Raw genomic sequence first — 16,997 nt, 5'->3', positions numbered from 1 at the left:
GGGGATTAGTTATAGAAGTTTTGTCACTGAGTATGTAACTCTGATGGCTATACCTGCCTCTCATCTCCATTATCTGTTTCCCAAGACCAGGTACCACTTGCTCCTCATGACACAGCCTTGGCTTCTCCCAACACCATATTGTTCCTTCTATGATGGACCAAATGCTTTGAAAACTTTGGAAATCATTATGGTGGTTTCTCAGGACAATGGGAACAAGTCTACTTCAAGATCCAGCAATTCCACTATTAGGCATTTACCCAAAGGATTCACATTCATCCAATAAGGTGTTCAACTATGTTCATAGCTGCATTATTTGTAATAGCCAGAACCTGGAAGCAACCTAGTTGCCCCTCAAGTGAAGAATGGATACAGAGAATGTGGTACATTTACCCAATGGAGTGGTACATTTACACATTGGAGTACTACTCAGCTTAAAAAAAAAAAAAAAAAAAAAAAAAAAAAAAAAAAAAACAATGGAATCTTGAAATATGAAAGCAAATGGATAGAAATAGAAGAAACCATCCTCACTGAGATAACCCAGTCACAGAAAGACACACATGGTATGTACTCATTCATATATGGATATTGGACATAGAGCAAAGTATTACCAACCTACAATCCACAAGTCCAGAGAAGCAAGGAAACGAGGAGGACCATAAGGTGCCCCAGTAACATAGAAAAGACAATCACCCCTGAACAAATTGGGAGCATGGGGGGAAGATGGAGGGAGGGAGGGAAGAAGAAGAAAGAAGGGAAAAAGGAGAGGGGAGGAGATCATGAGGCATCAGGAAGACTGAGTAGGAAGAGGACAGAGAAGAACACGAAAAGAGACACATCAATAGTGGGAGTCACTGTAGATTTAAAGAGAAATCTGGCACTAGGGAGTTGTACAGAGATCCACAAGGATGACCTCAACTAGGAACCTAAGCAATAGTGGAGAGGCTACATTAAATCCCTTCCCCTATAATAAGAATAATGATTGCCCTAAATGCCATCCTAGAGCCTTCATCCAGTAGCTGATGGAAGCAGAAGCAGAGAACCACAGCTAAGCACCGAGCCATACTCCTGGAACCCAGCTGTATAGAGGGAAGAGTGATGACTAAAGCAGTCAAGACCTTGCTGGATAAACCTACAGAACCAGCTGGCCAGACCTAGTGAGAGCACAGGTTCCCCAGTTGTAAAGATGGGGAACCAGCACTGGACTGAACCAAACTCTCTGAATGTGGGTATCAGTTAGGAGGGCTGGGCAGGCTATACGACCTCTAGGAGTGGAACCAGTATTTATTGCTAGTGCACAAATTGACTTTGGGAACCCATTTTTTATGGAGGTATACTTTTTCAGACCAGATACATGGAAGAATGCTTAGGTCGTCCCCGAAATGATATGACAGACTTAGATAATTCCCCCATGGAAGGCCTCACCATCCTTGAGGATTGGGTTCTGGGTGGGTTGGGGGAGTGAGTAGGGGGCATGAGAGGATGGGAGGGAGAGGGAAGGGGTGATATGTAAAGTGATTGTTTCTAAACAAATAAAGAAAACCTGAGCTCAAATAATTCTTTTCCTCCTTTGTTGTTTCTGTCAAACATTTTATCACAGTGATGAGAAAAGAATACATATGCATAGTTCAAGGGAAAGGGAAGGGTACTTCATCAGTGAAATTTTGAAACATGAGTATTACCAATCTACCTACCACTTATATTGTATTTCTTCACCTATTCAGCCTTAAGAACAGGAGCAAGAATCTTTAATTGGAATGCATTTCTCATGAAACCCCCAGTAGTAAGAACAACATTATTAAATCTCTCTAAGCACATTTGATTGATCTACTGTTCAGAGGATACTTAATTCTAGTTAATTTATGAGTCCCAAGTAGTTCCACAAGCAAGGCATCTGAATTTTTCATTGCAGATAAAAGATGAATATAAAATAGGAGCAATAATAGCTATTGTTATTGAATTTTCAGTTTCCTAAATACTTTTAATTATTGTCCATGTATTCAAATAAAGGATAGTCTCAACAATCTTAATAAGAAAAATATTCTGTTTTAATATTTTATAGAAAAAATAAATAAAAGTTACTTATATGATCTTATTCAATACTAAACAGTATGTTAATACCACCCCAAATATTTGCATCAGAGATTTTACTCAGACCTTAGTATTTTAATCACAGACACATTATAGAAGATTTGATATATTTGGTATAAAGTTTAAGACTAAAATTACTTGATACCACTAAGAAAATAAGTATTATTTTCAGAATTCAAACTCTTTATCATTTGTGAGTCTACTGTCATCATATTCACTGGTTTCACTGGATTCCTAATCTGTTTTCATATGAAATGAAATTCATACCCAAAAGCTAAGCATAGCCTAACCTCAAAGAGACCAGTAACTAACAAGTTGTTGGAAGAATATCTTTATCTAATGTCTTTATCTAATATCTTCACTTGAAATGTAAGTACTCTCTAATCAATAATACTAAAAGTTTGAAATCTACTAATCCCTTCCTCTATATCAAATACTTTAAAAAAAGAGTACAGTACCTTCCCTTGAGCAGTACAGCATGTTTAAGAAGACAGGTAAGAAACAAAGCATTCATTAGAATGTACTTCTCAGGGTAATGTCAGTGGTAGTAGTGAATAACATGGGAAACAATAGAAGTATTGCTTTAGGCATGGGCTGGATCTAGAAATATAGCTTTCAGGTCACTAAATTCTTAGCCCCATTAACTGTATTAAATTAGTGCATGACATTGCCTGTGTGCAGACATGGGAAATGATCTGAGTTCTATTCCAAGAATAAATGGCTGGGTATAAAACATATAAGGGTTATTAATTACACAATTATGCAATGTCATTCTTGTTATCTTGTTTTATTTACTGTTGTTAAATTATTAATGCTATAAACATTGCTATAAATGATCAATGCTATAATCCAATCCTTCATATGCTAGGAAGATGCTGTGTTTCTGATAAGACCAGGGAATAATCAAAACAGATCTATGTATCAGGAAAATGATGTTAACTCTATTTGCTCTCTTTTCCTTACTTTGTATTTGTTTTGAGAAAAGGTATCACTATGTAACTCAGCCAAGTCTTCAGTTTGATCTACTTTTGTATTAATCTTATGAGTGCCAGGAATACAGGCATCAAGAACAATACCCAGCTTTATATTGACAAATCTAAAAATGTACAATAAAACATCTGTCATTGTCTGTGACCCTACTTACTATACCTTCTTGCTATTAACTTACCATCTTATGTTTTCTGTTAAACTATTCTTGAGTTTCACCATAACCTTCTTAGAGCAAATCTCTAAAGAACAGAGATGCAAAACATCTTGGGGAAAATATTTCAGAGAATGAGCAGAAGGTAAATTAATGTAATATTTTTGTAATATTTAGCTTTTGGAAACTCAAAGTAAATTCATCCAAGTAAGAAATATATATTTGCCTAATATAATTAATATTACTTTCTATCGGTTTTCAATATCATTGTTATCACCATACTTGGTATACCTAGAGTTTTTATTATTATTCAGATGATCAAACATATTTTCTTTGAATTTTGGGCTATGAATAGGATTCTTCTAAAGAACTACAATTTCATTGTCAAGGAGAAAACACATTTCAGCCAATAAAATCTGAGCCTTTAAACCTCTCTTACATAAAAGGTAGTCAATAACTATGCTGTCTTTTAAATTATCAACATTTTGCTTTTTGCTAAAATTGCCTGGTTGTTGGGAGATAGTGTAGTCCATGATGCTACTACTTTTAGATAGTTTTCTCCACTGTTCTCTTGATTCTTGGGTGGCTGTGGTAAGATACTGACAAGAATTTTCATGGCTCTGCTAGAAGTGGTCTTCTGATCCACTATGAAGAAAACATTTTATTGGCTAATTTTTAATTTTAGAGTTTTTATTCATTTTATATACCAACCACAGATCCCCTTCCCTCCCCTCCTGATACTATCACCACCCACCCCCACTCACCACCCAGGAAGAGTAAGCATATCAACAAATCCTGGCATATTGAGGCAGGACCAAGATCCTCACCCCTGCATCAAGTTTGAGCAAGGGATCCCACCATAAGGAATGGGTTCTGAAAAGCCGTCTCATGAATCAGGGATAGATCTTGGTCCTACTGCCAAGAATCCCTACAACAGACCATGCTACACAATGGTCTACATGCAGAGGACCTAGTTAGTTCCCATCAATTGCCTGCTATTTTGTTTTAATTTCTGCAAATTGCTTTTGAACATTAAAGAAGTATATCTTCTCTTGAAAAACTTTACCATCAGAAAGAGTTCTTTTTCTATTGAAGAGCTAAAAATGAAATCTTTTCTTCCATCTTTCTGAGAATTTCCTAACTTTAAGGTAAGAACCTGTGCCACCTGCTTCACCTGTCGAGGGAGGTTCAATCTATTTCAAATTCCTGCCTGAAAATTACAATGTGTCTGAAAGAGATGCTAGCATTGATGGTTGATGTTTTGCTATATTCATGTGTCTGTGGCAATATGTTTAATCTGCTTCATGAAGTGACAGACAGGAGATAATCTGATTGCAAGCAAAGTTTGTTGATTATGGAATCAAAGCAAAAATTATGATTTGATTAAAGGCTCTCACCTCATTGGCATCCCCACTACTTAAAGAGAAATGCTAAGTTCCTTCAGCTTTACAATTTTTCCAGGTTTTCTATATGAATATAATTGCAAAAAAATTAAAATCAAGAATAAAATGTTTGAGGATCTAAATCAAAAATGAACTAAAAACCGTAGTTGCAAATATAATGTGATTGATATTGGTTCTATTAAATTTTTGCCTGGTATGTTTTATAAACAAAATAAAAACACTTATTTGAATATTATTTGTGTGTGAAATTTAATTTTCCCTTATTACAAAGAGATTTAATGTCAGCTCTTAATTATTCTTATAGAACAAAAATTACCGCAAAAGCAAAAAGAGTTCATTTTTACTTAAAATGTTTTCTTAAAACCTTCAAAGAGGACATCCATCCCCATCATTTAGAAGATGCCTAAGTTGCAACAGTATTTCCTCTTCACTTAAAAGCCCAGATATTTTATAGGCCTGAGAAGCAATTTCGAGGTGAGCAGTAATCATTGGGCCTAATAAACGCAGATTGCTGTGCGCCTCTTTTCTCCCGTCTCCCTTCCCTGTGACCTTTATGCATCTATACTGTGCAGGCTCTTCCTACTCCCACCATAAAATTGTCCAGCTATTTCTCACACTCATTTGTATGATTTTCCTTAATGGCCCAATGTGTCATATAATTCCACAGGGTCCCTCTACTCAGCAGGGTCTGCTTCAAATCTCACTCCTGATTTCCTTTGTCACTTCATACTGTCTTTCTCCTTTTGTTTCTTGAATTCCTAGAAGATTCTACGGGAACGGGTGTGTAGGAGGATAAATAAAGGGAATATCTTACATCCTTTACATCAATACAGCATCCTTTATTCCCCTTGATGGAGTCAGTGTGAAACATAATTGGATACTTCAATGATGGGACGAAATTAGAAACTAAACCCAAGTGTTTGAAGAAGACTGAAACACATATATCCATGTCTTATACTAATTGTGCTGTGTATCTGAGAATTAGATATGAAAATAAAAGTCCTTTAAATGAAACTGCTAGCAATTTTACATTTTCTCATTTTTTTTTTATTTCTTGCTGCAAGCCAGATGTGCTAGGTTAAAGTAGTAACCATGCAAGAGTTTATTCAATGAAAACCTAGTCTTCTTTTAAAACCATGATTTTTTAAGATGTGAAACATAGTTTAATTTACACTGTGGGCATCAGGAGATGCACATGCTGTTTTACATTATAGTGCTGGTGACTTTCAATAGGAGAAATGTTCAATGTTATGCTATTGCTATCCCAAACATTAATTAAGCTCTCTGCAGTTCAGGAAGGCTGACTGAATCAAAGACAGAAATGTAAACTTGAAGTTCCCAGAAAACAGTAATATTTCACTCCATAAAGTTGCCAATATTTTAATCCTGAATGTAAATCATTTTTATCAGTACACTTCCATATCTTAATTTGTGTAGCAAGGAAAATACACGATTGTATTATTAATAATAACAATATGTTATTAATTGTATATCACCCTCCTTGTGAGACAGTACTAATTTTCCTTTTTCCTCAGTCCCCCGTGTTAGATTGGCCTCTAACATTTATTTTTCATTTTCCTTCAGTGAACAACCTACCTTTCATTATTGTGTTATTTAGAATCTTTACTTTCTCTGCTTAAGTAATGTCTTTGTCAATGATAACATTGTACTCATTTAAAGTGATGACTGATATGGTAATAGATCCAGTGTGATTGAAAACAACCTTTGTCAATAAGAAGGCCAGATCCACAAACTGTGTATTGGTCTGAATTTGCTCATTATTGGAGACCTTTCATAGTCATATTGACTTGCTGTCCAAATGTCATTACTTACCTGATGCTTCCATTGTTTAAGCAGTATAGACATTGCTATTGAATTTTACATCTCTCGATATTTGTCCTAAAATACATATGTCTCAATTATGCAATGCCAAAGTATATAACAAATACTTTAAGTTGCAAAACATGTATTTCAGGATCTAGAAAGAAAGAAAAAGTATAGCTATGGGTACCATGCCATTACACCTTTACTATATTCTTAAATTTGAAACATAGCTTTGGGTTACTTTTATTTGAAAACTACTTCAAACCACAGGAATGATAAATGTCTTACTATCACACAAGAATTTGACTTAGTAACCTTTGTCTTTGAAGAAGGTGTTAATAATGGTATATTATTAGTTACATGAAATTTTAGTGTGTAGGGACAGTTATCTGTGCCTTCTAAACAACAAAGTTACCCCTGAAAAATTCACCCTCAGGTTCACAGAAGCCCAGATCTAATCAGAAATTTCCCCTCATTCCTATCAGTATTGGCACCATATTTGATCCTCACTGTGTATGAGGAAGTTTAACATATTACCCCATTCCTTTTCCTGATGCTTTTCATTGTTCCTAATAATTGATGGGTGATCTATATATTTCTGTTGGTTTGAAGACCTGTTTAGGGCATCCAGAATAGAGATATCAAAGTACTGTTGTTGTCATGTGACACTTAAATAGAAAGTAAGGCCCCTAAATAACCTGAGGAAAAGATAGTATGACCCTTGAGTGTCTTGAGAGAAAGTATAATAGCAGCAACTCTGTCCACCCAGGGATTCAACCATCTGTTCTTTCTCAGTTGTTAGGATGGGTCTCAGTTTTGAAAGTCTCCTTTGAATTTATGACCAACTAATTTCTTTCCATTACATTGTATGATTTTGTATGATTTCTCTTCTAAGCTTGTAAATAGATTTACCACTCATTTCATAATTAAAGATTTAAGAATTGCACAATCACTTGTGTTTTCAGATTTTTGTCTGGATTGCTTGAGAGAGTTGCTATCATTAATTAATCCTCTCCTGCCCTCATATCTTCCAGTACTTCATTTGCTATGTTGTTCCTATGCAGACCTTGTTGATACATCTCCAATCCAGTGCCTGATAGTCAGTATAACTCTCTTCCTAGGCATTGGGCTTGAGGATCTCTTCTCATCATTACTGTCATTTCACTCTGCAGCCTGCCTCCGGTCATATTCCTCAAAGGCTTTCATTTGCTTATAAGCTGAAATTCAAACTCACTATGCTAGCATTCATGTCATTCATTGCTTTGTTCCTAACCTATAATTTTAACTTTATCTCTTTTGTCTATTTTATATGAACCCAATCTATACACTATATGCAGAATGGGAAGATTTTCTCCATTCTCCAGTGATCAGCCACATGCCGTTCTCGGAAGTAATATCATTTCCCCATTTTCATCAAGATAAACTAAGCATGCCTTTCCAGTGCTAATCTTGCAGAAATCTTTCATGACTTCCCAAGATAAAAACAATTATTCCAATAAGCTTACAGGTGATTAGAATGTGGCATGTGGTTTCTGTAGCCATATATCTCCACTCTTGGCATAGACCAGGAATGGTTTAATGGTCTGCTCACTCCATCCTGGAATTATTAGCCTACAATCAACTCCACTAGAGAAGTTAGGCAACAAGGAGGACTCTAAGAGAGACATACATGATCCCCTGTAGAAGGGGAAAGGGACAAGATGTCCTGAGCAAATTGGGAGCATGTGGGGAGGAGACAAGGAGCTAAGAGAATAAGAAGGGTCGAAGAGGCAGGGTAAATAGGATATAAGGGAGCAGAAAGTTTGTGTAGGGGGAAGAATAGAGGAGAACAAAATAAGACATAACATCAGAGAGGGGTTTAAAGAGAAATCAGACACTAGGGAAATGTCCAGAGATCTACAAGGATGACACCCACTAACCATCTAAGCAACAGTGGAGAGGCTACCTTAAATGCCTTCCCCTGATAATGAGATTGGTGACTTATATGCCATCCTAGAGCCTTCATCCAATAGCTGATGGAAGTAGAAGCAGACATCCACAGCTAAACACTGATCTGAACTGGAATCCAGTTGCAGAAAAGGAGGAATGATAGCAAAGTGGTCAAGATCAGGCTGGAGTAACCCACAGAAACAGCTGACCTGAACAAGGGGGAGCTCTTGGCCCCCCAGACTGATAACTGGGAAACCAGCATGGGACTGATTCAAAATCCATGAATGTGGGTGTCAGTGAGGAGACCTCAGAAATCTATGGGGCCTTTTATAGTAGATCAGAACTTATCCCTAGCATAAGAATAGACTTTGGGAGCCCATTTCACATAGAGGGATACTCTCTGAGCCTAGACACAAGGGGTTGGCCTAGGCCCTATCCCAAAGGATATGAAGACTCCCTATGGAAGGCCTTACCCTTCCTGGGGAACAGAAAGGGTATGGGATAGGTAGGGTGTTAATGGGAGGCAGGGGAAGAGAGGATGGAGAGGGAACTGGGATTGACATGTAAAACAATCTTGTTTCTAATTTAAATAAAAATGGAGAAGAAAACAGTGTTAAGGTGAAGTATTTAGAACAATATTTTCATTTCAGTGTGTTACCATGAAGAAATGAATGGCCACAATTTACAGAAATTAGTCATTTTAATCCACAAAATAAATTAGTAGTCACTTTAATGTTTATAAATAAGAATTGAGATGTTTACGTTTGATCTTAAAATAGGTTATTCACTTTACTTCAAACATTTATGGAATATATTTACATTGATTTAATTACTTAAAAAGTAAAAATATATTTATCTCTGTGACTCACTCTCCTAAATATTCAGTTACTGTTCACTAAGTTGTAAGGTTTTCTTAACTTTTCTGGCATAGGGCTAGAAGAGTTTTTCTACAGTTATTTAGAAAATGAACAATGGGATGGGAGTGCATAGAATTTGATAATTAGAGTAAAGGCTCCCAACCCTTACATAGGCCTGAGTTGCCTATCTTGTTCAGTATTTTAAACATCACAACAGAATTTTCCTCTCTTTCTTGCTGCGGAGATACTGATCAAGAGATATTTCCAGACCATTCACCCTTTTTATTTTCTATAGACTTTCTTTTTTTTTTTTTTTTTTTGAGCAAGTACTCAAGGCTAACTTCTCTTTGTTCAATATGTACAGTACTCCTACTATTTCAAGGACTGTGCACTCACTGAGAGTACACTCTGTGATCTCAATGTCTCAGCTCTGTGTGTATTAAAGCACTCAAGGACCATTGTATACTTGATGCCCTGGTGCCCCATAGCAATATCCTTCTCTTCATATATTGGAATTTACATATTTATATTTGATGGAGGAATTTCCTTGATTCTCTGCCTTTTGATTCAATAGGCTAGAAAAATTAATAAGAAAGGTGAATTTTGTTTCCTGTCATATCAGTTAGAGACATATGAATTTAATATCTATGATAGTCCAGCAGTGAAATTTTGTGTTTAGATTCTAAATTCCTTATGTGTTTAGAAGTTCTAATTAATTGCTATATATTTGTCTTTCCTTATATATACATGTATTTGAAATTTCTAGATATGCAATGAAACAATCAGTTTAATTAAAATTCACTTATCAACATCCCTAAAATATTTCATTTTGTAATTAGAGAATTTATTTCTATAGATAAATTTAATATTTTAAGAAGGTAACTAGATTTTTATCTACATAATAATTTATTGTTCTTCATACTATTATATACAAGATTTTTTTGGAAAATAACCACAATTTAAGATTAAATGATAAGTATGAATATTTAGAGGAGGCATGATGGTACAATTCTTTAATCCCAGCACTTAGGATACAGAAAAGTTAGATCTTTATGGTTAAGGCTAGCTTGATTTACGTAGGATTTTCCAAGTTACCCAGGGCTTCACAGTGAGAGCCTATATCAGAAAAAAAACAGATAATTTTTAAAAACAAGTATAAAAATTAATTTAAGATTTTCTACTACTTAGTGTGGACTGAGTTTCCTGTTTCACCTGGTCTTGCAGCCATTTAGTCCCAAGTAAGTACAATGACATTTATATTAATTATAAACGGTTTGAATGATGGCTCAGGCTTCTTATTTTAATTATCAACCTATTTTTATTAATCTTAATATTTCCACGTGGTCTTATCTTACTGGAGAATGCTCTAGCATGTTACTCCTTCTGCAGCTACATGGCATCTATCTGGCATCTCCTCTCTGCCTCCTGTCCCCAGAATATTCCTCATCTGGTAGTCCCACTTATACTTCCTGCCTGGCTACTGGACAGTCAGTGTTTTATTCATCAACTAATAAGAGAAACATATATTGACAGCATACAGAAGGACATCCCCCATCAACTTAGTTTTTTGCTTTATTTATACAAGTTATTCGAGCAAAGTTAACTATGAAAGACTGAGCGAAATGTTACCTTGTGACAAATTCAACCATAATATAAGACATTTGACATTAACACCCAGGAAACATCCTAGTGGTAATATTAAACAACCTGACTATTTATTTATTTGCTATTACTTTTAATTGTAGTTATTTTCTGAAACTGTAGTCAATGAGAAAGATAATCTTTAAGAATTTTAGGAGAAAGCCTTTGGTTCAGAATTTAATGGCTTTTTAAAATAAAACAACTATTTTCAAAGAGAATTCAAAACAATAAGTTTAAAACAAGAACATTCAATAGATTAGATTGGAGAGATACAGAAGTATGTCAGTAAGAATATAATAGGGATATAATACAAAACAATGAAATCATACTCTAATTTCAGATCTATACTCTAATCCATGATATGGCTGAATATTGTGGCCTTTCTATTTAAGACCATTCAATTGAGTTTCTTCTGATATATTCTTCAGGTTTTCCTAATAGAAGAGACCTTTTAATACCTTGTCTGAAGAGGGCATGGTATTCAGGGCAGAGGGAGGAGGTAACTTCTGAAAAAACTGTCACAAGTTTGACACAAAAAATGTTTTCCAGTAAATAATAACAATTAAAAAATATTCCTCTGTAGGGTTAATTAGTCCATTCTCTAATGTTGCATTTTCCACAAGCATTTAAGAAAAATCTCACTGGAAACTAAGTGAAGTGGCACCACCTGTATGCTAATAATGTTGGCTAATGTCTTTCTTCTTGATAGCACATGACTTGAGTAATTCTCTGAGTGCCCCTCATCTGGTTAGTGCTGCCCAGTGTGTAATGGCATGTAGATATAAATACTAATGGGGAAAGTGCACTGCCTTGGGGAACACCCATCATGACAAGTAACTAATTGCTTTATGTACATTAGTACCAAGTGAAGCGTTTTACATCTTCTGAAGGGAACCAGAAATGTCCACTCTCTTAATTTACCAAAATGTCATGTCCCCTTCTGACAGAAAGGCTTAGAAGAATTTTTTTAAGCCATCTCACTAACGCTTCTCAATTCACTGTTCCTTGTAAACTGGGTTCAGAATATTGACTCACAAAATTACTACTATTTCTCATCAAATAATACAGGGTTGGAACATTTTATTCATCTAGCTATCTGTCTTTGTATTGTTATCTATTATAACCATCTTTAGAATTAAGTAAATACATTATGGTATGAACAAAGACCACTTGGAGTAAATTTGTATGATATAAAAAGTATGAAAACATTAACTTTTCAGGCTGCAATTGCTTTCTATTCATTCAAGAGTAAATGAAAATAATATACCACATTCCTTTAAAATAAAGTTAAAAAATACATTTCGGTGTAAAAAATATGTACTGAAAGCATTAGCAACATTTCTCCCATGGCACAGAGTTTCACTTTGATGTATGTGCCCTTAATGTGTGTACTTAGTGATGATACACTGTGATTAGACAGTTAACAGGCCTGATGGGAAGTTCAGGATTGCTCAGTTTGATGAATGGAAGATTCCTGTCAGGAAACTCGAGTGTTTCCATGAGACAGGTTGCTACTGCTGTCACCAGAGGGACTCTTGTAATAATCTGCAGTAAGAGATACTACTGGACTGTACAAATTCAAGTTGTAGCAAGTTTCTTCCAACCTTTCTCTACCACTGTCCCCCTTTTTAATAAAGACATTCACTCCTCCCACATACAAGAATATCCCAATTTTAAACCACAAGCTGTATTTCAATTCCAGGCTAGGCCATTTATTCCGATACCTCATTCCTGTATTTGCTCTTTCTGTAGCATTTCTTCCTTTTTATGGGATGGCAATAAAAGTGTGCTCTTTTGTACAGCACATCTGCTGTCTGCTTCACAGAAAGGATATATTTTTATGGTGTTGAAGAAGCTTTATTTTATAAGCTGAGTACACCAGCCTTAGAGATAACCCTGGTCTTCTAGTTCTTGGTGTCTGCAGAAGGAGAAGGGTGGGAGTTATGTAGCCTGTGGAATTCATCTATGAAGGTAAGGAGATGCTTGTGACTTGTGTGAAGCACAGCCAAATCTGATGTGCTAGATCTGGAGCTAGAGATAGCAAAAGTAGAACCCTGGTTCCCCATTGTGACAATGGGACAGTTTTGAGCATAACAAGATCAATGATGCTATTTGAATGTTGTTCATTAAAATATATTTCACATGATCCTCTGTGAGAATTACATACTACATATAGGATGCTGTGTATAGTGCAGGTTAATAAAAAATGGTGGCTAATTGTCTTTTTGTTGTAATTAGACCTTGTGATAGAAGGCAATGCCCTTTATAAGCATTTGTCCAGTTGTATGTCTGCTTTGTTTGACAGTACTAAGTTGCTAACTACAAAAAACTGACTTGTCTATGTCAGAAAACAAACATCTGCATTAGGGTGATTTTTTTATTTCTAGATATTATAAGGAAAGCAATGCTTTTTAGAGAAATGATAACCACAATATAAAAATAAGTAACTCATTAAGATTTAACAAGTTGATACTAAGTAAGTCATCATGAAATGTTGGCAAGCATGAGGGGGTATGTTTTTGTTCTTCCATATTAATCATCCAATGTTACCATGTTTCATTACTTCTGATGAAAGTTGGACAGTAATGTTTTGCTGTTTAATTATTTATGAAAGGAATACATTTGTTAATTTTAAACATGTGTCATGGCATTATCAAAATGTGTATGAAAATAACCATAAAATGGCTTGTCTCTTATTGTTTGTTTCATTGCTTTGCAAGCCAGATGATAAGTGTGATAGTAACTTGTTATTTTTTTCTTAAAGGGGATAGGACATGAAACATAGTTAATATTGTTTACATTATTCTATTTTAAGTGATTTTTCACCATCTAACTTGAGAATAATTCACAACATTTTAACTTTTAATATGGATACCTTATCTGTCAAGCATTAATTTATTACTGATAGTATAAAATCTTAAGCAATTATCTTCATTTTCCTACTTCCAAGGTTTGAATACCATAGAAGGATGTGGAATATACTGCATGTGAACAGTGAATCCTGTGAATGAAGATACTGAAGGATTCTAGGCTATAGCCCAAGAGTTCTTTTTATGGCGTCTGTGGAAACACGGGCTGGTTTCTAAAGGAAACAGTTTGTGTGGGTCTCCATTTTTGATCAATAAATTAGGTTATATTGTCATTTCTGTACTGTGTAAGTTTTTTCCTTAGATGCATCTGATTTTAATCATATACCCACTTCATTATGCATAGACATAAGGTAATAGAAAGGAATTCCCCTAAATTCTAACTTGATGAACAACTTATGAAGTACAGAGGGAGATATATTGGGGGGGCTATTTGGGAGGCAGCAGGTAATGGATATGATAATGATACATGTAATACATGTATAAAACTTTCAAAGAATAATTAACAATCTCTAAGCAAATTCAAAAACACAAATAATGGAGATAATGTGTAATTACAGTATTCTTAGAAAACATGAGTTGTTGACACAATTTTCAGATGGGGAAAAATGACTCCTCACTAAAAATGAAAATGGATGGTTTTAGCAGAAGTTCCTACCTCTATGGTTAGTTGTTATAGCATTGCTTTATTTATATTTGGCTGCAATTAAAAATTGCTTTTCATACCTTACACCTAAAAAATATTTAGATGACCTCTTTTCTGCATTATGTAACTTGAATTGCTTAAATTTTATCTCCTTTATATACTGTAACAAAAGGAATCTAACCTTATAAGATGGGGAGGTAATCAACCTCTTCTAATAGTCACCTTTCTCAATTTCAGCACTAACATTGTCTTCCTTCCAGTCCCCCAGGGAAAGTATCTTATAATCATTTTTCCCTTCTCTTTCTATTTCTCACTAGAGCTAATCCATCCATCATTGCACCCTGACAGGTTTGTATATGTGTGTCTATCTATTATGTTTCTTGAGCCTTCATTTTCACCTTAATAGCCAACACTTTATTCCTGATCGGTCCTTCATCTGCATGATTGTATTAGAGCCCTCATCTCTGCTTTGCCTCTAGGGTTTCTACATTGTACTTAATTCCTAATATCTTCTGAAACAATTTTCTTCAATGCTTACATTTTTTATAAAGTATATTTGCTTGCTCTTCACCCTTCTAACTATTTTTTCTTGTTTTTAGAGTTCTACAACCCAACCCATTACACTGCTTCACTGACCAGATTTGCTCCTTTTATTTCCTTTTCCTTTTTTATTGAGAAAACATTTTTATTAAAAATATAATTACATAATTTCCTTATCCCTTTCCTCCCTTCAACCCCTCTTTCTTTTACACCATGCCTTTCAAATTCGTGGTCTCTTACTCTAAAATTATTAGTGATATATATATATGTACATATATATATATATATCACAAATAAATGTATAAATATGAACTGATGAGTCAATTTACTGTTGCTTGTGTGTCTGTTCCTTAGAACTGACCACTTGGGATTGTATAACCAATTAGGAGACTCAAACCAGATGAAGACTAATTATTATCTCTCTCAATAGATTGTCTTCAATTGCCAGTAGCTCTCATCTGGGGGTGTTGCCCTGTCCAATGTCCCCCATCTATGCTGAAATGAATACTCTTCTTCAGAATCTCCACACCTGTCAATTCAGTTCAATTTCCATTCCTTGAATTGCTTACATTATACCTCCTTTAACTACTGTAACTTCCCCATATTTTCCTGTTGATTCCCCAGCCTTAATGGCAGCAATTTCACACATCTTGAACTTTGGCTTCCTTAGCTTTAATATTTGACAATAGGGAATCGATAAGTAAAATAATATCTAGTCATCTAATAAAATGTATGAAATAACTGAAAATATTTTATACCCACTTAACTCTTAAGTTTCTTTTGGAAGCAACCATTTTCAAGTAGGAACAAACCAATTCAAAAGTGATTCCAATATAAAAGGTTTCTGAGCTCACAGACTGAAGCCTACATTTGCTTGCTGGAAGTTTTCTGAGCACTGCCCTTGAGAATTACTCCCTTAGTCATCTTGATGATAAAGGAGGGGTTCTGCACAGAGGAACATCCTGAGCATTGATGCAGATTTTGGAACATCTTTTCAGTTAAGGCAGACTCCAAAATCACCACTAAGCTAAAGCCCATGGGAATCCTACATTACTAACATCTTCAGGATGAATGAAGCTAATAAGTGACACACAGTAGCATCCATTCAGAGAAGGTGGGAATAGCTAAGTCAGTCTCTCAAATTTCAGAATCAAGAAACGATGGTGTTGCTTATCACAATTTAACAGGATTAGATGTGACTTCCACTTTCATTTTTCTATATTGCTGCAAAAAAAATAAAATTTTACTTGAAGTAAAAACTAAAAATTTCATTGTTGACATACTTCCTTAATAAAAGTTTTAGTAATTGATGAATACCTGTGCTCTGTATCACCAACTTTTTAAATTGCTGTGATAAAATACATGATAAAAGCAGCATATGGAATGAAAATTTTAGGTTGGTTCCTGGTTTAAGGACAGAATTAACCCATTATCATAGGAAACCCTGGCTTCAGGAATAAGAGGCAGCTTGCCATGTTACACCCAAGATAGGAAACAAGGTCAATTCTGGTGATTAATTTGTCACTATTTCATTTTTGTGGCACCTGGTTACATATCTCAGCCCATGGTGTGGTAATGCCAGCCAGACTCAAGGAGAATCATTCATCTTTAGTTAAACCTCACTGGACACATCCTCACAGACATGCCTAGAAGTTGGGAAGGAACAGAACTTAGGAGCAGCAAAGGCTTTCCTCTATCAAGTGGGCAGTCATTAAGAACGACTTCAGTCCTGGAAAACCAATGGCCAGCAAAACCATCCCAATCCAGGCTTCCTGGTCCATTGTATTGAAAAGTGATTTTCATGGATGATGGGAGGATGAGTTGATAGAAAGGGTTAAGGTGAAAGCAAGAGTAGGTTCCAGGAAAGGGACTACATGGAAGGTCATTGCCTAGGTGCAAAAAGGCTTTTCTTTATGAGCTGATTTGTCCTGTTAGCCCACACATGAGATGTCACTGTGTCTTTCCATCCTAAGTATCTACACCAGAAGTTTGATCATATCTTCATGTATAAATTCCAAGCAGTGTTTTCTGTGCAAAAGAAGGAAGATGACAATAAACCAG

Source organism: Cricetulus griseus, chromosome 2 (assembly GCF_003668045.3).
Source record: "Cricetulus griseus strain 17A/GY chromosome 2, alternate assembly CriGri-PICRH-1.0, whole genome shotgun sequence".
Classification (NCBI taxonomy): Eukaryota; Metazoa; Chordata; class Mammalia; order Rodentia; family Cricetidae; genus Cricetulus; species Cricetulus griseus.
Note: the sequence above shows the minus strand (reverse complement) of the source record.